The sequence below is a fragment of the Chiloscyllium plagiosum genome, unplaced genomic scaffold (genome assembly GCF_037043375.1).
Source record: "Chiloscyllium plagiosum isolate Xiang-an unplaced genomic scaffold, Cpla_swu_hap1 HiC_scaffold_45, whole genome shotgun sequence".
Lineage (NCBI taxonomy): Eukaryota > Metazoa > Chordata > Chondrichthyes > Orectolobiformes > Hemiscylliidae > Chiloscyllium > Chiloscyllium plagiosum.
Window position 1 is genome coordinate 2,293,827 of NW_028270183.1, and position 27,046 is coordinate 2,320,872.

Here is a 27,046-nt window from a genome sequence, read left to right on the forward strand (position 1 = left end):
TTGACCATTTACAACATTTTCAATAAGTACTGCCTAATTTGCTGCATGTTTCCAGCATTTTTATTTTTTTTAAAATCAGCATTTTGCTGAGAATGTTGAAGGACAAAAATGGAAAATGCAGGAAACACTGCACACCATTTGTGGAGAGAGAATCAGACCCTTCCTTTTTCCACGGATACTGTCAACTAACAATGTCTCCTGCATCTACAATACTTTGTAACTGTTAAGAGATTGATATTAGTGGCTGAGCTTTATTCATTGTGTTCATAGCAGAGATGGATTTGGGGACCCTTGAATCTGGATGACTCTTTTCTATGGTGTGTTCAATAAGCTGTCAGCAGCCTGAACTCTCTCTCTATATCACCAATGCATGATTTATGTGATCAGTTATGAATGAACCTGTTTACTTATAGAGTAATTGATCATATAGCAAGTGCAGCCAAGTCCATGCTGACCATAATCGCAAACTAACTAGTTCCACCTACCTGCTCCTGGCTCATATCCCTTCAAATCTCTCCTATTCATGTATTCCTATCCAAATGTCTTTTCTCATGGCAAACAAATCTTTAAATTACTAAAATAATTAACTGCAGAATTGTTTAAAACTTCGTCCATTTAATGAATTAGCGAATTTGACTAAATTCATTGTTAAATCTCGCAGTGTTCACAGGGTAAGTAATGATAATATGTTTGAGGGATTTTGCTGTGAAGCTATTTAAAATTCAAAAATCAGAAACAGATTTGCTCACAAGGAGGAATCTGAATCCAATAAACAAGTGTCATAACCTTGGGATCAGCTATGGACATGTGAGCTTATCATTCCAACATGCATGTTTTTAAAAATGGAATACTAAATTTGCTGCTAAGGAAAAGATAACGAGAGACAGACTACCCCACTGTCTCCCACAGACATCTTTAGATGTTACCCTTCCAGGGATATGCATAAACACAGCTAAAAATTCCCTAAAGCCACCGGTCTGTATGTTTTAATGTCTGATACCTGATATGTGGATTATACTGCTGTGCAGGTCACAACTTGAGAACAGCCATTAAATACCCCTGTACTGGAAGTGAAGAAAGGAAAAATGGTTTCTCATTACGAATGCTGCCAGCCAGCCATCAAGGCCGAAATCAATCAGGATTGAAGAATTTTAGTCAACCTGCAAAATCAATAATCTCAAAATTGTCTGTTTAACTACCAAAGTAACCTCTACATGTACCCATCCAATGTAATGGCCACAATGTTCTACTATCTTCTCTTCACAAATGAGACTGACATGTTTATCTTTTTTTTAACACTTTTATTTATTTTGGACTAATTTCATATTCCTAATCTGCTGTGTTATTATTTCTTCTCATGTTTACTAATCAATAAAACTAACTGTTTTGCTAACTCAAGAAATTCTGACTAAATTGGCTCCTTTAAAAACATAAATTCATTTGGTCTGGGAGAAAGATATCAAAATTGAAGGGATCTTTTTACATTAACCTTGTTGTGACCATCCAGAGGGTGGGTAAATAAAGAGGAGTCAGTTCATCCATCCTCACCTGGGAGATGAATGATTTGTTATATTCCATCTGGGAGAAAGTGAGGACTGCAGATGCTGGAGATCAAAGTTGAAAAGTGTGGCACTGGAAAAGCACAGCAGGTCAGGCAGCATCTGAGGAGCAGGAGAGTTGACATTTCAGACATAAGCCCTTCATCAGGAATGGTAACAGACTGGGTAACTTTGTTCAGAGACTGGTGGTTGTAAAGCAAGTTAGAGTTGTTTCAGGTTCTGGAGGATCAGGCAGCATTGGGAAAGGAGGTGGGGTAGTAGAATGTTACAAGGCTAATGATTCAGAGGCCAGGCTAAAGCCCTGGGCACACAAGTGTAAATCCAAGCATGGCATCTGGTTGAGTTTGAACTCAATGAATAAATCTAGAATCGACAACTAGTTTCAGTTACAGAGACCATGGTTGTTGTAAATGACCCATCTGGTCCTTTCAGGACAGAAATCTGCTGTCCTCACTCAGTCATGCCTACCTGTGATTCCAATTCCACAGTTATGTGGTTGACTCTTAATTATACTCCCAAATGGACAAGCAAGTCACAAGTTCAACAAAATTCAGCAGTTAGGGACTGGTAATAAATGCTGCCCTTCCAGCCATGCCCACAGACTGATAATCAGTAAAGAGAACCTGATCATGGCCTTCTGTCTAAACATTCAAGGTTTTTTAGTTGGGTGGTGATCCTTCCTGTGTTGCATTCTGCTACATCCACTTCTTCCAAAACTGTGTTCTGGCCACAAATTGTTCTTGACCTGGAATCTGATTAAATAATCTCTTCCTACAATATAATCCAATTGGTTATTAAACCACAAAACACTCAAACTAGCAACATGAATACAGGACAGTGATGCTAATACAAATGTTGACACATATATGAATTAGAAACCCTGACTGTACAGATTGTAAAATAGACACTTACACTTTATCTCTGGGAAGACTGTGCTACTTTGGCACAGAAAGGTTATCCGAAGGAAATTCCAGGTCTAATAAGACTCAAGAGAAGTCTTGCTTGAAGGTGTTCCCTGTCAATATGAGCAAACATTAATAGGTGTAAACTTGGCTCCTGGCCTCCACTTTGCCATACTTTACAGAGTATAGGACGCTCTAGAAGTTGCAGGAACCAACTGCAGAGCCAGTGCTCAGTAATGTCCTTTTCAAGTGTACACCCAACTCTTTTTGGGAAATAAGGTTTCAGCATACGTGAGAACATTTCACTTGCGAATTTCCATTCTAGTGGGGAGGGTGTTGTGGGTAACTTAATTGAAACTTAGAGGCGAGGAGAAAGTGAGGATTGTAGATGCTGGAGAGTCAGAGTCGAAACGTGTGGCGCTGGAAAAGCACAGCAGGTCAGGCAGCATCTGAGGAGCAGGAGAGTTGACGTTTTGGGCATAAGCCTTTCATCATTCCTGATGAAGGGCTTATGCCCGAAATATCGATTTTGCTGTTCCTCAGATGCTGCCTGACCTGCTGTGCTTTTCCAGCGCCACACTTTTCAACACTGAAAAGTAGAGGCTGTACATTAAGTTACCTGTCTATAGGTGAGGTCCAGTTTTGAATGAATCTTAACAGCTTCGGATTCCAAACAAACATTCACTCAGTTCAGATTGGATGGTGAATAATGGGCAGTAGAGACTGGTTAGCCATTATCAGTAGCAGCAGGTGACTTGAACCAGCAGAGGTAAAAATGTCAGCTACAGGTTTTAACCCTGATTTCAGGTTTTAATATTAGCCATCTGATACAGAAATAAAAACAGCAAAATGTTTCGCAAAGTTTCAGTCTGTGAAGAGATCAGTGGCTGGTCAGGATTGAGATAGAAACCAACATTACGAGGAGAATATTTATAGAATGAAGTATCTACAAAGGAAGTAATTTCTCTTTCCAGTTACTGTCCAATAAAAACTGCTTTTCCAGCATCTTCTAATTTGTAGCATCATTCCTTGTCAGGAATTGAATCTGACCCACACAGTGAGTTCCTAAGTCAGTGATTCTCTGGTTGATAAGGAACAGTAATTCTGATACAAATGCTGGAGAAATCAGGTCAGCAAGTCTAGCAGCATCTGTAGAGACAGAAACAGAGTTAACATTTTGAGTTCGGTATGAATCTTCTTTCGAATGTTAGTTCTGATGGTTGCAGTAAGTTGTTCCACACGTAAACAACTAAGTTCTTTCTTAATATAACCTTCCTTTTTATGTTAGGGTTTTGATTCAGCTGAGTTACCAAGAGACCTGGAGCAAATAAGCAGTTCGGCTACAGACCAGCCATGATCTCAATACGTTGAGAGAACAAAGAATAAGCTTGAGATGTGAAATAACTTATGTGGGATTCGGAACTTAGCATTAACATCAAAGAGAATACTTTCCACTGTCATGTAATCATTATTATAAATCAAATAAAGATGATCCTATTGGGCATGTTAGAGAGGGCATTTATTCTTGACATTGCTTTATGCATTTATTTCCTGACCCCAAATTACCTCTGTCATTCAACACATCTACGTTGTCCTCTCCTGTAGGCTAACTTTTTCAGATTTTAATTGTGACTCTCCTTGGCTGCTGCAGATTAATATATTGTTAGTTACGGTGAATACAGTTCAGGTGTGTCCAAGGGTAGTGGCACTGCCCATCAAGGCAGTATCATGCTTGTTTGAGCATGTGCAGGCAGTGTAGAGCTTTGTCTATGAAATACTTCATTCTCTCAGAGACAGAGAAAAACAGATACTGAACTGAGTGTAATCCTTTTTCCAGTCAGTGAAGAACACGGAGCTGAATGACTGAAGCATTACCGTATGTTCCAGGATAAAAAAAAGCTTTTCTTAAAGTAAATGATTTCAAGAATTCTTACTGATCGAGGAAGCTGAAACTTCCAAAGTCAACCACTCCACTGGAAAACATTGGTATGGGTGATAAAATCAGTCACAAAAAATCCACAAGCATTTTCTTAAAATGATCTCATGGGATTTGAGCATCACAAGCTGGGCCAACATTCATTGGGCATTCCTAATTGCCGCAATCCAAGATGGGGTAGGTAAACCCACAGTACTGTCAGGCAGCGAGGTCCAGGTAGGAATGGCAATTTAGTTCTAAGTCAGGATGGTGTGTGACTTGGAGGGAAACTTACAAGTGATAGTGTTCCCATGCATCTGCTGCTGTTCTCCTTTGAGGTGGTAGAATTTGTACATTTGGAACATGCTGTGTAAGGAGTTTCATTGAGTTGCCGTAGTGCATTTTGTAGTTGGGAGACCCTGTGGTCGCTGTGTGTCACTAATGGATGCTGTGAGTGTTGAAAGTGGCCAATGCACTGCCAGTTAAGGGGGGAGGGGGGGGGCTGCTTTTCCAGAACTTCTTGTGTTGAGCTTCTTGAGTGCTCCTGGAACTGCATCCATGCAAATGGAAAGTACTGCATTGTACTCCTGACTTGTAGATGGTGGACAGGCTTTGAGGAGACAAAAGGTGAGTTATTTGTCACAGAATTCCTAGTCTCTGACTTGATCATGTAGTCATAGTACTTTTATAACTGCTCCAGTTCAGGTTCTGGTCAATGGTAATCCCAGTACATTAATAGTGGGGAAATTCAGAGATGGTAATGTCATTGAATGTCAAGGGTAGATGGTTGGATTGTCTCTTGTTGGAGATGGTCATTGCCTGGCATTTGAGTGGCTGAGTCTTACTTGCCCCTTATCAGCCAAAACTGAGTATTGTAAGTCTTGTAGCATTCTGGTGTGGACTACTTCAGTATCTGAGGAGTTGTGATTGGCTCTGAACATTGTACAGTCATCAGTGAACATCCCCACTTCTGACCTTATGATGGAGGGAAGGTAATTAACGAAGCAGCTGAAGATGGTTGGGCCAAGGAAACTCACCAGAGATGTCCTGGAGCGGAGGTGACTGACCTCTAACAAGCACAACCATTTTCCCTTGTGCTGAGTATGACTCTAACCAATGGAGAGTCTTTCCCCCTGGTTCCTATTGACTCCACTTTTGCAGGATCTCTCGGATGCAGTACTTTGTCAAATGCTGCTTTGATGTCAAAGGTAGTCACTCTTACTTTGCCTCAAGAATTTGCTTTTTTGTCCATGTTTGAACTAAGGATGTAATGAGGTCAGGAGCTGAATGGCCCTGGTGGAACCTGAACTGGGCATCACTGAGCAGGTTATTACTGAGCAGTTGCTGCTTGATAGTACTGTTGGTGACATCCTCCATCACTTTACTGATTTAGAAATCACACAACATCGGGTTACAGTGGTCGAGAGTAGACTGATGGGTAGTATTGTCATGATTTTGGATACACATCTGGGCAGTTTTCCACATTGTCAGGTAGATGCCAGTGTTGTCACTGTACTGGAACAGCTTGGCTAGGGACGGGGAAGTTGTGGAGCACATTTCTTCAGCACTATTGCTGGAATGTTGTCAGGGCCCATAGCCTTTGCAGTATCTTGTGTCATCAACTGTTTTTTAATATCATATGGACTGAAACAAATTGGCTGAAGATTGGCATGTGTGACGCTCTGGACTTCTAGAGGAGGCCAAGATGGACTCAGCACTTCTGGCTCAAGATTGTTGTTGATGCTTCAGCCTTATCTTTTGCACTGATGTGCTGGGCTGTTCCATCGTTGAGGAAAGGGATATTGGTGGAAACTTCTTCTCCAATGAGTTTGATTGTTCACCACTATTCATAACTGGATATGACAGGTCTGCAAAGCTTAGATCTGATCTGTTGGTTGTGGGATTGCGTAGCTATGTCTAACATTTGCTGCTTATGCTGTTTGGTACGCAAGTAGTCCTGAGTGTAGCTGCATCAGGTTGACAGCTCATTTCCGCGCCTGATGCTGCTCCTTCGCACTTCATTCAATATTGAATTGACATGGGATTTTGTGTGTATGAATTCTAACTCAGATATGGAAAGGGGAGGGGTGGTTTCATTGCCCACACTTTACTGACAGATGTGAGAATGATTTTGAAGGGGCATGTCCAGTGGCTGAGTGGTTAAATGCATTGGTAATGAAGTGCGCAGGCCAAAGCCAGCCTGGATTCAAGCCCCAGTCTATACTGACTGGCTGATTCTGTTCAGAGATGGCACACATAATTCAATTGTCACTTAGTGAAGGAGGGCATCACATCACATGTTGATGCTGAGCACTGTTTCAGCTCAGTGTGCAGTGATCCAGTAGCTCATGCTTTATAATGTGGTGATCCAATACATTATACATCAGTGTGCAGTGATCCAGTAGCTTATTATGCAGAATGTGGTTGATCTGGTAGCTCATGCTGTGGAGTGGGGTGATCGATTGCGTTATTCTGTAGAGTGTGGTGATCTAGTAGATCATACTGTGATCCAGTGTGTCATTTTGCAGAGTGCGGTAACATTAGGCACACATATTAAGAATGGCCTAGAGCACAATCCCCGGCCCTGGCTGGGACAGGAGAAGAAGGGGAGAGGTTAGGCAGGAGATACTGAGGTGCAGATGTGTAGACAGAGGTCGACTCTGAGCAGCTGTGCATTTTCCACATTCCACAAAGCACCATGTGGTTAATGGTCATTCCTCATCTGGAGATCGCTTATCAACTACCTCCATACTGCTTCATTGTGACTCTATCTTATCATTGGCCATCAGTTGTCTGGGATTTCACTGTAAAATCTCTATCAAGTTACAATAGCAGTCTACATATCTTCAGCCTGTTCACAAGGCAGCCCTATCATTACTGCACATCACAGCCAGGGAAGATCCACAACAGTAAGTAACTGAATGATACGTGACAAAATGAAAGCTTGCACAGGCTGAGGATTGAGCTAACGTCAAGTGCCTGCAGCAACATGAATTGACTAATAGTCCTCTGGCCTGTGATATTGGTGAGACAGCAGCCAGCAAACTGTATGTGTATGAGAGAATAATCATTCACCACTGAAAGCACATGACAAGATTATTTTACATTCACTGTCAGGATGTTGTCCTTTCGTATATCAGGGAAGATTCCTGATGTATTACTCAGCTGGAAACCATTTTGTTTTTATTTTTATTTCTGATATTCTCATTAACCCAGCAGTATTGCACTCAAGCTGTATTGCTGCTATTTCTGCAGAATAACTTGGACAATGTGATTTCTGTGAAGTGGAATGTGTTGTCATGCAGACGGAACTGATTCATCAATCAGATTGCAGCTGAGTGAATGGTGCGTAGGCACATGAGGAGATATGAACAGGCGCTGAATGAGCTGAGGTCTGCAGTATTCTGCTGGTGCTGCTGTGAAATGCCTGTGCTTTCATTCCGATCGACATCACTGATTGATGTACAGGAGAAAACTCAAAATAGGCCCTGTACTTTCTTCACTCTGAACTGACAGAAGACTTGAGCTTTTGGGAAACGTAAAATTCACAGACTGTTCTGTAAGGTCTTGCTTACAGTAGCAGAGGCTCACTCGCTGCTGCATGCTGCACATCCTCTGAATCCAGAACAACTACATCTGGTGAGGAGCAAATCCGATACAGTACTTTAAAAGAAACATGAGGAAATGTTAGACCTAATGCAAAGGAAAGAAGCCAGTCAAGTAGTTGAAGTGTCCTTGGGTGAGCGCTTTGGGGATAGTGACCATAACTCTGTAAGTTTCAATGTCCTTATGGGAAGAGATAAGGATAGTGCAGAAGTTGTATCTAAATTAAAGGAAGGCCAATTTCAATATCATTAGACAGGATTAGGCAAACACAGAATGGGAGCAGAAACTTAATTAGAACTATAATTAGAAAGTAGGAGTCTTAAAAATGGAATAGCAAGAGTTCAAGGCCAGCAGGCCCCAAAGGATCCTTCCACATCCGACAGAGATTTACCTGTACCTCCACACACATCATCTGCTGTGTCTGTTGCTCTTGGTGTGTTATCCTGTACATTGGGGAGACAGGACACCAACTCGCGGAACATTTCAGGGAACATCTATGGGACACACACACTAAACAATCCCACCGCCGTGTGCTAAACACTTTAACTCCCCTCTCCCACTCCGCCAAGGACATGAAATCCCTGGGCCTTCTCCACTGCCAGATTGTAACCACCCGCCATCTGGAGGAAGAACACTTCATCATCTGTCTTGGGACCCTCCAACCACATGGGATCAATGTGGATTTCACCAGTTTCCTCATTTACCCTCTCCCCACCCCCCACCTTATCCCAGATCCAACCTTGCAACTCGGCACGATCCTCTTAAACCATGCCACCTGTCCATCTTCCTTCCCACCTATCCGCTCCACCCTCCCTCTGTGACTTATTACCTTCACCCCCACCTTTACCTACTTATCAAACTCCCAGCTTCCCCCCAGCCCCATACCCTCCCATTATCTCTCAGCCCCCTTGGGTCCCCCACATTCCTAATGCTCGAAACATCAACTCTCCTACTCTTACTACCTGACCTGCGGTATTTTTCCAGCATCACACCTTTTGACTCTGATCTCCAGCATCTGCAGTCCTCACTTTCTCCCAGCATGTTCCTTGAAGAGTGAAGGGGAAGGACAGCTATCCAGCAAACACTAGGTGTCAAAGCCGAACAAGAGTTCGAAAATGAAGGAGATATATGTCAGGTACAGAGCATAAAAACACAGGAGGCCCTTCAGAATATACAGCGTGTATGGGGTTCTTAAAAAAGAAATTAAAAGGGCCCACAAAATACCTTTGGCAGAGAGGATTATGAAAAACCCTAAGGCATTTTTAAGTATATTAAGAGCAAGAGAAAAACCCAGGAAAGAGTGGAGCCTATTAGAGACCAAAGGGGCAACCTGTGTATGGAGCCAGAGGGCATGGGTGAGGTCTTAAATGAATAGTTCTTATCTGTATTCACAGAGGAGAAATATATTGTAGCTAGAAATTTCATTTGGGATGGTGAGGTTCTAGACCATGTTAAGATTAATAAGGCGGAGATATCAAATGTTTTAGTAGGCACAGTAGTGCATAAATCCCAGGATATATTCCAGGCTGCTATTGGAGATAAAGGAGCCCTGCCGGAGATATTTAATACTTCACTGGCCACAGGTGAAGTGCCAGATGACTGGAGGATCACTATTGTGTTCAAGAAGGGCAGCAAGGATATGCCAGGTAATTACAGAGCAGATAGTCTGACAGTAGTGGGAGGGAAATTGTTGGAAAAACATTGGAGGGACAGGATTAACTTGGAAAAGCAGGGATTAATCAGGGATAGTCAGCACGGATTTGTTGGAAGGAGATCCTGACTAATTTAATTGAATTTTTTTTGAAAAGATTAAATATATTGATATGGAGAGTGTAGTTGAGTTAGTTTACATGGACGTCCGTAAGGCCTTTGACAAGATTCTACATGGAAGGCTGGTCCAAAACGTAAGAGCCCATGAGCACGAAGGCAAGTTGACAAACGGGATCCAACATTAGCTTGCAAATAGAAGGCAAAGGATGATGGCAGAAAGATGTCTTTGTGATTGGAAGCTTGTGACCAGCGGTGTACCACAGGAAGCAATGCTGTTTGTTATGTACATTAATGACTTGGATGTGAATGTACAAGGTATAATTAGTAAGTTTGCAGATGACACGAAAACTGTTAGTGTTGTTGACAGTGAGGAGGGTGGTCTCAGGCTACAGTCTGATATTGATCAGCTGGTAAATTGGGCAGAGGAATGGCAGATGGAATTTAATCTCAATAAGTGTGAGGTAATGCAGTTTGGGAGATCTAATAATGGAAGGATTTACACAACGAATCGTAGGTCCCTAGGGAGTACTGTACTGAGGAACAAAGGGATCTTGGTGAGCAAGTCCATAGATCCCTGAAAGTGTCACTCCAGCAAGGTAAGATGGTGAAGAAGGCATAGGGATGTCTGCCTTCATTAGCCAGGATGTAGAATATCAGAACAAGAAAGTCTCGTTACAACTTCATAAAACATTGGTTAGGCCACGGATGTGCAGTTCTGATCGCCACACTCTCAGAAGGATACAATTGCACTGGAGAAGATACAGGGGAGATTCACCAGGATGTTCTATGTTTCCTAGAATAGAAACTCTCAGTTATGAGGAGAGACTGGACAGGCTGAGTTTGTGTTCCTCAGTGTTGAAAAGTGTGGCACTGGAAAAACACAGCAGGTCGGGCAACATCTGAGGAGCAGGAGAGCCGACGTTTCAGCATAAGCCCTTCGTCATGCCCAAAACGTCGACTTTCCTGCTTCTCAGATGCTCCCTGACCTGCTGTGCTTTTCCAGTGCCACACTTTTCAACTCTGAGGAACACAAACTCAGCCTGTCCAGTCTCTCCTCATAACTGAGAGTTTCTATTCTAGGAAACATAGAACATCCTGGTGAATGCCACACTTTTTGACTCGGACTCTCCAGCATCTGCATTCCTCACTTTATTCTTGTTTTCCTCAGAGCAGAAGAGGCCAAGGGAGGATCTGACTGCAGTATACAAAATTGAGAGACATAGATCTTTTTCCCATGGAAGACATAGCTAAGACCAGAGGACATAAGTCTAAGGCGAGGAGTAAGCAGTTAGAGAGAATCTAAAGAAACATTTTTCCCCCAGTGGGTGGTAGAAATATGGAAGGTGCTGCCTGAGAGGGTGGTGGAGGCCGATACTCTTGCAATATTTAAGAAGCATTTGGAAGAATTTATAAAATGCCACGGCAAAGTAAGTTGCTGATCATGTGCAGGCACATGGGATTCATACAGTTTGGTATTTGTTGGTGGGCATCGAAATGGTGGGCCAAGGGGCCTGTTTCTATGCTGGATGACTCTATGAGAAGTCAGTTGGGAAGAGTGTTCAGTTCTTCACTCATACACAGAAAGTGCAACTCTATGAGTACAGATGTCTGAACATGATGATGCACAATCTTATTAGTTATAAACAAACTACTTTATGCCAAATAATTCCAGGAACAGAACTGATCTTTGAGTAGGACATGACAACAACTTACATTTAACAAAATAAAACAGAAGCTGCTTCCTTACAACAGGAATACTTAGAAGTGCCTGTTCCACATTTTCCGGTGTCTTTGTGTAGGCAAATGGAGCCATGACAGACAGAACGTGCACAACACAGAATCGATCTGAGCCCAGATGGCTGGTATTGAAAATTGTTGATCAATATTCTGCATCAGATTTCATGATGTAACTTCTCAAAGAATAACATGAAATTATGAAATTATAATATATCCAGTTCTGAATAGGGATCACTGAACCTGAAACGTTAACTCGGTTTTTCTCTCCACAGGTACTGCCAGACCTGCTGAATTTCTCCAGCAATTTCAGTTTTTGTTTCAAGTGTGTCCTGATGGTCTGACGTTGACTTCAACTTGCCCGGTTCCAGTTTCAACAGCTGAAGGCTGGATAACACAAATGGCGAAAATAGGCAACTGAGTTGCTTCCAGAAGGCCTGTGTGCCTCAGATTCAACCTAACATTAAAAAGTCACATTTCCAAATCCTCAGGAATCCCAGCAACTGAAGGGATTTATGAGGAAAGTAAGTGTATTTCCAGCACTGCTTGTGAATTAAGCAAACAGGAGTGTTTCCTTCCAGTCCATCAAGTTTATCTTCTCTGCCTAGCCAGGACTGGTGAGCACTTTACCCTCTGCCCCGATCTAGTTACAGACAGGATATCTGCTTTAAATAAATAGCACACTGTTCTTAAACCTGCACAGTATTTAAGGAATTAGTCATCTCCCCTTATAAAATCCACACCTAAATAACAGCAGAGCCCTAGTTTCTACAGCTCAGTTTTGAATTTAACCTCCTGCCTTTGCAAGCTGTGGTAATTAAACTGTGCTGTAACAATTCTGTCATGCTGTTCAGAATTATTTTACTTAAAATCAATACTTTGCTTTCCTTAAGTTGTTGAACGTTAGAGATTCTGGTCACTATCCAGAACCTTGCCCATTAAGCCATGCGTCTTGTTTCGGTCTAGATAGCAAAGTTTGTCTCTTCATCTGTTGCAGATGACTGCAGCTGAGTGCAATCTCATATCAACAATCACTTGCAAGTGTGCACTTTCCAGCAACTTCACTGGATTAGATTCCAGACAGGAAATCCTGGATGATCTGTGTTCTGAGGAAGCAAAGTGCTTCCTCAAAAGCACTCAATCGATCTCAGCAAATCTCTCTCTCTCTCTTTGTCTTACAAACACTGGAAATAATTAAAATAAAAGTGATTCTGGGCATGTGTTGGCAAGCAGCCAGAAACATGGCTGTCTTTATTTTAATCTGTGCACCCTCTCAAGGGGCTGATCTCATGAGGCCTTAAACTGAAACAATTTGTACGCCCACGCATAAATAATTGCTTCATCTTGGCAATTCTGTTTTCCAAGTTGCTGTCAGCTATGTGAAGATGTTAAAGTTCACATTGTTGCGTGCAAGAGGATTATTTAACCTCTTCATCACCTCAGACTCTTCAACCCAGGCATTTTAACTCCAACTCATCTCACTCAAAAGATTTGTAAAAGGTCCTGATCAGCACTGCCTCCGCACCCTCCAAAAAAACTAAAGCTGGAATCAGGAATAATTCAAAAGTTGCAAATTGAACAATTGGAATTTAGTATTAGACAGGAAAATTGATGAGACACCAACCAGTACTGCCCTAACACAGCTGAGGTAGACAAGCAGGAGGCTGGAAGAACACAGCAAGCCAGGCAGCATCAGGAGATGGAGTGTAACCCTTCTTCAGATCTGGGGGTGGGTGTGGGGGGAGCTGCAGATAACGGGGGTGGCGGGTGCAGGGTGGTGAAGTGGGGATAGGTGAAGACAGGTAGAGGGTACGACCTGGTTTGTCGAAGGGAGGAATGCATCTAGTTGGTGGCAGGGAGCAGTGGAAGGGATGGGAAGGGGCTGGGCAGAGAGTCGGGGGATGGGAAGGGTGGTTAATTGAAATTGGAGAACTCAACGATTAGCCCCCTGGGCTGCAGGATGCCCAGGAGATGTTGTTCCTCCAATTTGTGGTTTGGATCATTGTGGTAATGAAGGAGACCAAGGATGGTCATGCCAGAAAAGGACCACATCGGGAGCACCTGATGCAGTAAACAAGGTCGGAAGAGAGGCAGGTGAACCTTGGTCTCACCTGGAAGGACTGTTTGGGGCCCTGGATGGAGGTGAGGGGGTGTGGGGTACCAGCAGGTTTTGCATAAGCCTGCAGGGGCTGACCTGACGTCCCAGTCACTGCCCATTTTAATCCCCTTTCCCACCTTTTCCACCTGGGCAGTCTACAGCTTGGAGGACTCAACCATTGAATTGTCCAATTTCAAATAACCTCCCTCCCTATCCCCCAACTTCCTCTCCCTTCCTTCCACTGTTCCCTGCCACCAACCGGATTCATTCCTCCATTGAGGAGAAAGTGAGGACTGAAGAAGGGCTTATGCCCGAAACGTCGATTCTCCTGTTCCTTGGATGCTGCCTGACCTGCTGCGCTTTTCCAGCAACACATTTTCAGATCATTTCTCCATTGACCAACCAGGTTGTGCCCTTTACCTGTCTTCACCTATCCCCACTTCACCACCCTGCACCCACCACTCCCCTTATCTGCAGCTCCGCCCATCCCCAGTCCTGAAGAAGGGTTCCCCCTGAAATGTTGACTTCTGCCCCTGCTGATGCTGCCTGGCTTGCTGTGTTCTCCCAGCCTCCTGCTGGTCTACTTTGGAGTCCAACATATACGGTTTTTTATTGTCTCTGACACCATCTGAGGACCATCTGGACAGACAGGAATGGGAGGAAGCTGTACTGTGTGAGCCACTTTACCATTCAGAGAGATCCTGTCTGATCTATGTTGTAAGACTGAACCTTTGTCACACATCAGTTAATATTGTTAGTTACCAAAAGTCTGTCAATTTCAGATTTAAAATTAGCAACAAATGTAGAATCAACATTCAGATTTGGGCTGGCAAGTTGGTAAGTGAATAAGGTTCACTCAATAAATATCTCCCTGAAAAGCAAACCTAACCAGTTCCCACTGATATTAAATGGCATTATCGGTGGTAAACCCTCACCATTAATATCCTGGGAGTCACAGTTGACCAGATGTTAACTGGACCAGTCACATAAAGACTGGGACTACAGGAACGTGTTAGAGGCTGGGAGGTCTGCATTGAGATATCCATGTCCTGCCTCCCAGACTGATTGAGTGGCACCTCGAACATTCAATCCCTCCACTAATTGCCTACCCTGGTTACAAGATGTCATAGAGTCACAGAGATGTACAGCACGGAAACAGACCCTTTGGTCCAACTCATCCATGCTGAGCAGATATCCCAAATAAATCTAGTCCCATTTGCCACCATTTGGCCCATATCCCTCTAAACCCTTCCTATTCATATACCCATCCAGATGCCTTTTAAATGTTGTAATTGTACCAGTCTCCACCACTTCCTCTGGCAGCTCATTCCATACACGCACCGCCCTCTGTGTGAAACAGTTGCCCCTTAGATCCCTTTTAAATCTTTCTCCTCACCTTAAACCTGTGCCTTCCAGTTTTGGACTTCTCACCCTGAGGAAAGGACCTTGTCTACCATATCCATGCCCCTCATAATTTAAAAAAAAATCTCTGTAAGGTCCCCCCTCGAGCCTTGAACAGCTGTGTGATTTTTAAAGAAAAGGAAAGCAAATGAAACAACTATTGGCTACTGCTGAGTGATCTGGAGGACAATTCAATTTACTTGCCAATCCATGGAACACTATGGACACAACTAGTTGGACACTGTTCGTCAAAGGAAGACCGATGTTAACTAGCCAACAGATTATTGATTAACATAAAGAGGAGGGAGTAAACAATCTCTGACTGGTTTTGACAGGTGCAGAGTGATTTCTGAGGAGATATGGGACTGGCTGCAATGTCTTACTCTGCTGCTACTTGCCAAGGTTCCTTCATTTGCACTTTCCAAACCTGCAATTGCTACCACATTGAACGGCAAGACCAGCAGATGCACCTGCGAGTTCCTCTCCAGCCCACACACTTGGAAATATATCACTGTTATGTTAACTCTCACAGCAGATATGTGATATACTTTTAAGGGTCATACTTATGACATCATCATCACATCATTGCATGTGAGCTAATGGGATAAAGGTCTCAACCTCTGTCTCCCTAAGCTTCCTCTCACATTATGACATGCTGAGGGACGTGTGCTGCAGTATGTACAAATTACTTATCTTGAGCATAGAAACACAAATGCCAGTGATTATAATGTATGTATGCAAATGCAAAGTGCTGTAGTTTTGTTGAGTTCTTCAGCATACATGACCACATTTCATCCTTATGTCATGTGAGCTAATGTAAGTATCACAGTGTGATAGTGGCAGATCATCAGTATATCAGACCATAGCATGTCACAATCACTCTGCTGTTGGGGTTGGTACACTTTGCAAGCCTCACATCCCTGCATGAGTTGCTGAATATCCTGACTCACCCCTGGCCAGTACACAGATTCACATGCTTGACACATTGAATGTTCAATACCTATGTGTCCTTGATCTAACATGGTCATGATATCTTGCTGTAGATCTTTTGGTGCTTGGACTTGAAAATGATTTGCCGTGACATTTCAAGTTCATCACTGTATGGCCAAAATGAGCAAGTGTTCTCAGGAACTTCCTTGATATTGTCAAGCCACCTTTGGATCACATTCTTTTGCAACTTCTCTCGTTGCTCATCTTTGGCAGTTTCCATTTGCAACAGTTCACACTGACTCCAACCAAAGTCTGGTAGCTCTATCTGAAGAATGTATTTGTTCCAGAAATCTAAAGCATCCATATGCAGAGCAAGAGGGCCATCATGATCTACTGTGAGTTGATTAATCTGCTCAGTGCATCAGATGTAATCATTCTGGTGCCTGACTTCAAAGCCATTTCTAGGGTGCCTTGACAAAGTAAGTACTGCAAATATATTGGTGCTTTTGTTCGTGGGGTTTAAAATATAATTCCTTGTGCCTTTGGTCCCTTTCAGTGGTGAATTTATTGCTGAACTGCTGTGAAAGCACGTGGTACCAAATTCCAAAGCTAATATTTTATGTTCTATATTGGCTAGTTGGCTTGGACAGGTAACAGGACGTTTCGATCAAAAACAGTACATTTTTAATCTTGCAAAAGATCTTTTTGAGAGGTGTCTACTTCCAAACTTGTGTTATTCCTGATATTGTAGGATTGCAATAGGCAAGATTTGTGAACAGAAGTTGCTCAAGAGTAGCTAATGAGAAACAAAGACTTGTTGGCAGTCATCTTGACACTGAAAGGGACTGCCCCTGGGTAAATCTCTCAGCTGATATGCCTACTGCACAAGGTTGGAAATGTAAGGTGACAGGAGGTCCAAAACTCTGAGGCAACAACACAGATCCTCCTTATCCTGTGGGATTAGCATTTGTTTAATATCCATTATCTTGCTTAGATCAAGGTGGACTCTATGGTCAGAGTAAATACATCCAAAAATGTTCATTTGGTTAATGTTGACCTGGTACTTGGTGCAGTTCAATACAAATTCATGTTGCAGGCTGTGGGTCCTAACTCTGCCTTTGTTTGACCCCTGACCACAATCTCACTAGCTCTGCAAACAGAGCCAAGTTCATTTCCAATAATCACATCCATGTGCTCTAAGACATAGCAAATCTTTCACTGTCACTGCATCAAAATCCTAAACTATTTCTCTAACAGCATTATGGGTCTCCCTACACACCAAGGATTGCAGAGGTTCAAGAAGGCACCTTATCAACACATTTGCAAGGGCAATTAGACCATAAGGCCATATGATAGCAAAACAGAATTAGGCCATTGGGCCCATTTAGTCTGTTCTCCCATTTGATCATGGCTGATATGTTTCTTACCCCTAAACTCCCACCTTCTCCCCACAGTCCTTGATCTCCTTACTAATATAGAACCTATCTATTTCTATATTAAATACACACCATGACTTGGCTTCCACAGCTTTCTGTGGCAATGAGTTCCACAGATTTATCACCCTCTGACTGAAGACATTCCTTCTCATCTCAGTTCTGAAGGATCACCCCTTTACCCTGAGGCTGTGGCCTTGTATTCCAGTCTCTCCTACTAGTGGAAACATCTTCTCCTCATTCACTCTTTCCAGGCCTCTCAGTCTTCTGTAAGTTTTAATGAGATCTGCCTCATCCTTCTAAGCTCCATTGAGTACACACTAAGAGTCCTCAATCACTCATATGACAAGCTGTTCATCCCCTGTACTATTCTTGTAAATTTCTCTGGACCTCCTCCGATGCCAGCACATCTTTCCTTCAATAAGAAGCCCACAACTACTCACAATATTCCGTTCTGACCAGAGCCTTAAATGCCTCAGCAGAAGATCTCTGTTCTTGTTTTCTAGCCCTCGTGAAATGAATGAACAAAGGCATCGGCAATAAATACCAAAATCCCACTAATGAATTTTCAGGAAATTATCTTTGGCTTCAGCTTCTGCTTCTTCAAGTGACAAGGGTAAGGAGTTGCATGTTCAACAACAGAAATGTGCAAAGAGGGACAAGGGATAAGTGAGCAGGACAGCAGAAAGGAATGAGCAACTGAAAATGGCAGCAATTGAATTTCTAGACCCCTCCATTGAAAGTAGTTTGCGAAGTAGTGTAGTTTTCTGAGTGGTAAACTTGGCTTCTTTTCATCTACTTGAAGAATTTGACAGCATAACTTCAAGAATATTTACTTGTTCATTGACTTCATCTTTTAAACTTTAATTGAAACCTGTTATGATACTCTTAACAGTGTCATAAGATCTAATATATGATTGCCTAGGAATTACAAAGGGGGGGGGGGGGTTGTTCATTTTCCAGTGCATTAATTAAAATCTCTCAAATGTAAAAGGATGAACAGTCAGACTGGAATAGACAAGGAGTAAGGCATCTCGTGAGACTCATTGAGAGCTGAATTAATTCAGGAAAAAGAGGTTGGCAATGGGCCAGATATGTGACCAATGAACATCAAAGAAGTAGTCATGGAAAAGTGGAGAGTCAAGCAGATTATTTGAAGCTGATAGTTTATTGAAGCAAAGCAATGATGGATGCTTAATAAAGCACTTTGAATTACACTCAGGGAATTTTACAATATTTTCAGTCAGCAATATTGCCATGGTGACACAGCTTGCATTAATTTTCCTGCTGTTTAACAAGTGATGTCCATGTGTTTGGGATTGTTTCTAAAACTTAAACAGCCCCACATAATGTGCGATTCCCTCAGCTGTGGCAACATGTGTCTGGGGCCCGAGCTCCAACTCTGCACAAATTCACAACTGATCTCAAACTATATCCCATCATTCCTCTTCAATGGAATTAGTGCACACTGGCCTTTCACTTTTTAGGTCAAATTTAAAAAAGCCCAAAGCTGGAGGAGGATGATGTAGGGGAGATACAGCTGGCATGGGAACAGTAGATTGGGACTGTGGATTGAGTGTCGGGGAGTGTTGGGACTATGGAATGGGGGTTAGATAGTGTTGGAAATGGGAGTCAGATAGCTTTGGATCAGCCATGATCAAATGGTGGAGCAGACTCAATGAGCCATATGGTCTAATTTGCTCCTATATGTTATGGTCTTATGGGGATCAGGCAGTTTTGGGGCTGTGTTTTGGGTGCCATGCAGTGTTTTGACTTGGATTGGGTGCCATGTTGAGTTTTGACTGTGTACTGGGTGTCAAGCAGAGTTGGGACTGTGGGTTGGGTCTGAGATAGTGTTGGGACTGTGAGTTGGGTGTCAAGGACAGTTTTGGCTGTGTATTTGGTGTAAGCCAGTAATGAGTCTGTGGATTGGGTGTCAGGCAATCCTGAGGAAGGATCTCTGGACCCAAAACGTTAACTCTGGTTTCTCTCCACAGACACTGCCTGACATACTGAGCTTTTCCAGCAATTTTTGTCTTTGTGTCAGGCAGTTGAGTCATGATTTCAACACCATGAATTCTCCAGCAATCTTGAATCCCAAAGAACAAGGATGAAGAAACCTCATCAAGGAAATTAGTTACTTGCTTATCTTGAACAATTGCTTATGGGAAATTGTTGGGTTCCGGCTGTTGTTTTGCTTTTCACTCACACTCATGTCACTCTCTCTCCTTCCATTTATAAATTTCTCCTTTTAGTTTTTTTTCTTTTTTTTTCTATGTCTTTCATGTTATAGCTCTCTTACCTTGTTTTTATTTCTCTCACCCTGCTTCTTGTCCTAGTGTTTCTTTCCTTTCTCTTCCATTCTTGTTCTTTCCCAGTGTCTCAATTTCTGTTCCAAGCTACGAAGACAGGATAAAGCTGCAAACAGTCAAACTGTTGCCCACATAAACACCATTCCTTCATTCCAGTCTGACCAATCCCCAACCTAAAACACACAGCATCTGCTTCTCTTTAAGTGATGGGGTACAGCTGATGTCTTATGTCAGAAATCTGCGTGGGAGGCAACCAATTGGCACTGAGTTCAGGAGAACCAGGTCAAAGCTGTCTTATGTGATAAAGTGTGCAATGCTGAAGCCTCTCTTTAGGAACTTGTTTATCAGAGCAAAAGTGTCATCATTTTCAAATGATTTCAAGAGTTTATCAGCCTCCCTTCTCTTTATCCTAAACGAACATTAAGTACTAACATTAATGGCTGTCTGTTATTGTGGACACGCGTGTACATGTATCCGTACTTAGCTTTATAAATGTTGCTATCTATATGTGCGAACATCTGTAATCTATAATGCAGCTGCTTTGTAGCTATGAAAGTCAAAGATAAAATCTTTGCATTTCTGGGTAAGATCAGGTACCTGAATAGTATCAACTATATTTTAGTCAGGGATTGGCCAGGTTCCATCTGAGATTTTTGATTTTCCATGGATTAGTACCACAGTAGAATTCTCCACATTGGCAGCCTTTATATTCCATTAATCTCAACTAAACTCACATCTATTCTCAGGGATTTACAGAAGATATTGACATTTAACAACTTACAGCATGACAGGTAGAGCAAAATATTTTGGTTTGCTTCAAAAAAGAATAGAACAAATGCTGTGAACAGATTCAGAGCAGCTTTGGTGCTAAAACTTGGTAGAATTAGATTGAAAGGATTCAAACTGGGCAGAGTAGGAGAAGCAAGCTGAGAACAAGACAACAAAGGAACGTGACATACAACAACAAACAAACAACAAAACAGCAAGTACACCGCAAGACAACAGGCACACTGCAAGACAACAGGCACACTGCAAGACAACAGGCACACTGCAAGACAACAGGCACATAGCAAGACAACAGACACACTGCAAGACAACAGGCACACAGCAAGACAACAGGCACACAGCAGGACAATAAGTACATAGAAAGACAACAGGCACACTGCAAGACAACAGGCACACTGCAAGACAACAGGCACGCAGCAGGACAACAAGTACACAGCAAGACAGCAGGCACACAGGAGGACAACAGGCATACAACAAGACAACATGCACACAGCAGGACAACAGGCACACAGCAAGACAACAAGCACGCTGCAGGACAACAGGCACACAGCGAGACAACTGGCACACAGCAGGACACCAGGCACACAGGTAGACAACTGGCACACAGCAGGACAACAGGCACACAGCAACACAACAGGCACACAGCAAAACAAAAAGCACACAGCAGGACAACAGGCACACAGCCAGACAACAGGCACACAGCAGGACAACAGGCACACAGCCAGACAACAGGCACACAGCAGGACAACAGGCACACAGCAAGACAACAAGCACGCTGCAGGACAACAGGCACACAGCAAGACAACTGGCACACAGCAGGACACCAGGCACACAGCAAGATAACTGGCACACAGCAGGACAACAGGCACACAGCAACACAACAGGCACACAGCAAAACAAAAAGCACACAGCAGGACAACAGGTACACAGCCAGACAACAGGCACACAGCAAAACAACAAGCACACAGCAAGACAACAAGTATACTGCAGGACAACAGGCACACAGCAAGACAACAATTACACAGCAACACAACAGGCACACAGCAGGACAACAGGCACACAGCAGGACAACAGGAACACAGCAGGACAATAATCACACAGCTGGACAACAAGCACACAGCAAGACAATGTACACAGCAGGACAACACGTACACCGCAGGACAACAGGTGCACAGCAAGAGAAATACACTGCAAGACAACAGGCACACAGCAGGACAACAGGCACACAAGACTACAGGCATACAGCAGGACAACATGCACACAGCAGAACAACAAGCACACAGCAAGACAAGGACACAGCAACACAACAGGCACACAGCAGGACAACATGCACACAGCAAGACAACAGGCACACAGCAAGACAACAGGTACACCGCAGGACAACAGGCACACAGCAAGACAACAATTACATAGCAACACAACAGGCACACATCAAGACAACAGGCACACAGCTGGACAACAAGCACACAGCAAGACAAGTACACAGCAACACAACAGGCACACAGCAGGACAACAGGTACAGAGCAAGACAATGTACACAGCAAGACAACAAGCACACAGCAACACAACAGGCACACAGTAAAACAAAAGGCACACAGCAGGACAACAGGCACACAGCCAGACAACAGGCACACAGCAAAACAACAAGCACACAGCAAGACAACAAGTATACTGCAGGGCAACAGGCACACAACAAGACAACAATTACACAGCAACACAACAGGCACACATCAAGACAACAGGCACACAGCTGGACAACAATCACACAGCAAGACAAGTACACAGCAACACAACAGGCACACAGCAGGACAACAGGTACAGAGCAAGACAATGTACACAGCAAGACAACAAGCACACAGCAACACAACAGGCACACAGCAAAACAAAAGGCACACAGCAGGACAACAGGCACACAGCCAGACAACAGGCACACAGCAAAACAACAAGCACACAGCAAGACAACAAGTATACTGCAGGGCAACAGGCACACAGCAAGACAACAATTACACAGCAACACAACAGGCACACAGCAGGACAACAGGCACATAGCAAGACAATAATCACACAGCAAAACAACAAGCACACAGCAAGACAACAAGTATACTGCAGGGCAACAGGCACACAGCAAGACAACAATTACACAGCAAGACAACAGGCACGCAGCAAGACAACAGGCACACAGCAAGACAACAGGCACACAGCAGGACAACAGGTACACCGCAGGACAACAGGCACACAGCAAGACAACAATTACATAGCAACACAACAGGCACACAGCTGGACAACAGGTACAGAGCAAGACAATGTACACAGCAAGACAACAAGCACACAGCAGGACAACAGGCACACAGCAAGACAACAATCACACAGGAAGACAACAGGCATATAGCAAGACAACAGGCACACAGCAAGACAACAATCACACAGCTGGACAACCAGCACACAGCAAGACAAGGTACACAGCAAGACAACAGACACATAAGACAACAAGCACACAGCAAGACAATATACAACAGCAGGACAACAGGCACACAGCAAGACAACAGGTACACAGCAGGACAACAGGCATACAAGACAACATGCACACAGCAGGACAACAGGCACACAGCAAGACAACAAGCACACCGCAAGACAATGTACACAGCAAGACAACAGGCATACAGCAGGACAACAGGCAGACAGCAAGACAACAGGAACACATCAAGACAACAGGCACACAGCAAGACAACAAGCACACAGCAAGACAATAGGCAGATAGAAGGACAACAGGCATACAGTAAGACAACAAACACATAGCAAGACAACAAGTATACAGCAGGACAAGAGGCATGCAGCAAAACAACAATCACACATCAACACAACAGGCACACAGCAAGACAACAAGCATACAGCAAGATAACAAGCATACAGCAAGACAACAGGAACACAGCAAATCACAGGCACACAGCAGGACACAGGCTCAAAGCAGGACAACAGGCACACAGCAAGACAACTGGCACACAGCAGGACACCAGGCACACAGCAAGACAACTGGCACACAGCAAGACAACTGGCACACAGCAGGACAACAGGCACACAGCAACACAACAGGCACACAGCAAGACAACGTACACAGCATGACAACAGGCATACAAGATAACATGCACACAGCAGGACAACAGGCACACAGCAAGACAACAAGCACACAGCAAGACAATGTACACAGCAAGACAACAGGCATACAGCAGGACAACAGGCAGACAGCAAGACAACAGGAACACATCAAGACAACAAGCACACAGCAAGACAATAGGCAGATAGAAGGACAACAGGCATACAGTAAGACAACAAACACGTAGCAAGACAACAAGTATACAGCAGGACAAGAGGCATGCAGCAAAACAACAATCACACATCAACACAACAGGCACACAGCAGAACAACAAGCACACAGCAAGACAACAAACATAAAGCAAGATAACAAGCATACAGCAAGACAACAGGAACACAGCAAATAACAGGCACACAGCAAGACAATATACAACAGCAGAACAACAGGCACACAGCAAGACAACAGGTACACAGCAGGACAACAGGCATACAAGACAACATGCACACAGCAGGACAACAGGCACACAGCAAGACAACAGGAACACATCAAGACAACAGGAACACATCAAGACAACAGGCACACAGCAAGACAACAAGCACACAGCAAGACAATAGGCAGATAGAAGGACAACAGGCATACAGTAAGACAACAAACACATAGCAAGACAACAAGTATACAGCAGGATAAGAGGCATGCAGCAAAACAACAATCACACATCAACACAACAGGCACACAGCAGGACAACAAGCACACAGCAAGACAACAAGCATACAGCAAGATAACAAGCATACAGCAAGACAACAGGAACACAGCAAATCACAGGCACACAGCAGGACACAGGCTCACAGCAGGACAACAGGCACACAGCAAGAAAACAGACACACACCAAGCCAGCAGGTACAAACCAAGACAACAATCACATAGCTGGACAACAAGCACACAGCAAGACAACAATCACACAGCTGGACAACAAGCACACAGCAAGACCACAGGCACATAGCAAGACAACAGCCACACAGCAAGACAACAGCCACACATCAAAACAACAAGCACATAGAAAGACAACAGGCACACAGCAAGATAACAAGCACCCAGCAGGATGTCAAGCACTCATCAAGACAACAAGCACACAGCATGACAACAGGAACACTGCAAGACAACAAGCATACAGCATGACAATGGGCACATAGAAAGACAACAGGCACACAGCAAGACAACAGGCACACAGCAAGACAACAGGCACACAGCAGGACAACAATCACACAGCTGGACAACAGGCACACAGCAAGACAACAATCACACAGCAAGACAACAGGCACATAGCAAGACAATGTACACAGCAGGAAAATAAGCACACAGCAGGACAACAGGCACACTGCAAGACAACAGGCACACTGCAAGTCAACAATCACACAACTGGACAACAGGCACACAGCAGGACAATGTACACAGCAGGCCAACAATCACACAGCAGGACAACAGGTACACAGCAGGACAACAAGCACATGACAAGACAACAAGCACACAGCAAGACAACAGGCACACAGCAACACAACAAGAACACAGCAGGACAACAAGCACACAGCAAGACAATGTACACAGCAGGACAATAGGCACACAGCAAGACAACAATCACACAGCTGGACAACAAGCACAGAGTGGGACAACAAGCACACAGCAAGACAACAAGCATACAGCAAGAAAACAGGCACACACCAAGACAGCAAGCACACAGCAAGACAACAAGCACACAGCGGGACAACAATCACACAGCAAGACAATAAGCACACAGCGGGACAACAAGCACATAGCAAGACAACAGGCACATAGCAAGACAACAGCCACACATAAAACAAGAGGCACATAGAAAGACAACAAGCATACAGCAAGATAAAAGTACTCAGCAGGATGATAAGCACACGGCAAGACAACAATCACACAGCTGGACACAAGCACACAGCAAGACCACAGGCACATAGCAAGACAACAGCCACACAGCAAGACAACAGCCACACATCAAAACAACAAGCACATAGAAAGACAACAGGCACACAGCAAGATAATAAACCCCCAACAGGACAACAGGCATACAAGACAACATGCACACAGCAGGACAACAGGTACACAGCAGGACAACAAGCACATGACAAGACAACAAGCACACAGCAAGACAACCGGCATACAGCAAGACAACAAGCACACAGCAGGACAACAGACACACAGCAAGACAACAGGCAGACAGCAAGACAACAGGGACACATCAAGGAAACAGGCAGACAGCAAGACCACAGGCACATAGCAAGACAACAGCCGCACAGCAAGACAACAGCCACACATCAAAACAACAAGCACATAGAAAGACAACAGGCACACAGCAAGATAACAAACACCCAGCAGGACAACAGGCATACAAGACAACATGCACACAGCAGGACAACAGGTACACAGCAGGACAACAAGCACATGACAAGACAACAAGCACACAGCAAGACAACCGGCATACAGCAAGACAACAAGCACAGAGCAGGACAACAAGCACACAGCAAGATAATGTACACAGCAGGACAACAGACACACAGCAAGACAACAGGCAGACAGCAAGACAACAGGGACACATCAAGGAAACAGGCAGACAGCAAGACAATAAGCACACAGTGAGACAACAGGCATACGGCAAGACAACAGGCAGACAGAAAGACAACAGGCATACAGCAAGACAACAAACACATAGCAAGACAACAAATATACAGCAGGACAAGAGGCACACAGCAAGACAACAGGCACACAGCAAGACAATAATCACACAGCTGGACAACAAGCACACAGCAAGACAACTGGCACACAGGAGGACAACAGGCACACAGTAGGACAACATGTACACCGCAGGACAACAGGTGCACAGCAAGAGAAGTACATTGCAAGACAACAGGCACACAGCAGGACAACAGGCACACAACAAGACTACAGGCACATAGCAGGACAACATGCACACAGCAGAACAACAAGCACACAGCAAGACAACATGCACATAGCTGAACAACAAGCACACAGCAAGACAAGTACACAGCAACACAACAGGCACACAGCAGGACAACATGCACACAGCAGAACAACAGTCACACAGCAAGACAACAGGCACACTGCAGGACAACAGGCACACAGCAAGACAACAGGCACACAGCAAGACAACAGGTACACCGCAGGACAACAGGCACACAGCAAGACAACAATTACATAGCAACACAACAGGCACTCAGTAAGACAATACTCACACAGCTGGACAACAAGCACACAGCAAGACAATGTACACAGCAGGACAACAGGCACACAGCAGGACAACACATACACCGCATGACAACAGGTGCACAGCAAGAGAAGTACACTGCAAGACAACAGGCACACAAAACTACAGGCACACAGCAGGTCAACAGGCACACAGCTGGACAACAAGCACACAGCAAGACAAGTACACAGCAACCCAACAGGCACACAGCAGGACAACAGGCACA

At 43.9% G+C, this 27,046-nt stretch overlaps 1 protein-coding gene across 3 annotated transcripts in view; it reads right to left on the bottom strand.

The window, feature by feature from the left end:
- Window positions 1-27,046, bottom strand: part of LOC122552319 (sphingosine 1-phosphate receptor 2-like) — a 144,521-nt gene that overhangs the window by 103,474 nt on the left and 14,001 nt on the right. Inside the window, exon 1 of one of the 3 annotated variants that reach the window (XM_043695060.2) lies at window positions 2,472-2,605. The exons of 1 other annotated variant lie outside the window; for it this stretch is intronic. The gene's annotated coding sequence lies outside the window, so the exon portion shown is untranslated. Of the gene's footprint in view, window positions 1-1,548; window positions 1,638-2,471; window positions 2,606-27,046 lie in introns of those variants that run through there. One more of the 3 variants, XM_087983528.1, reaches the window with a different exon arrangement.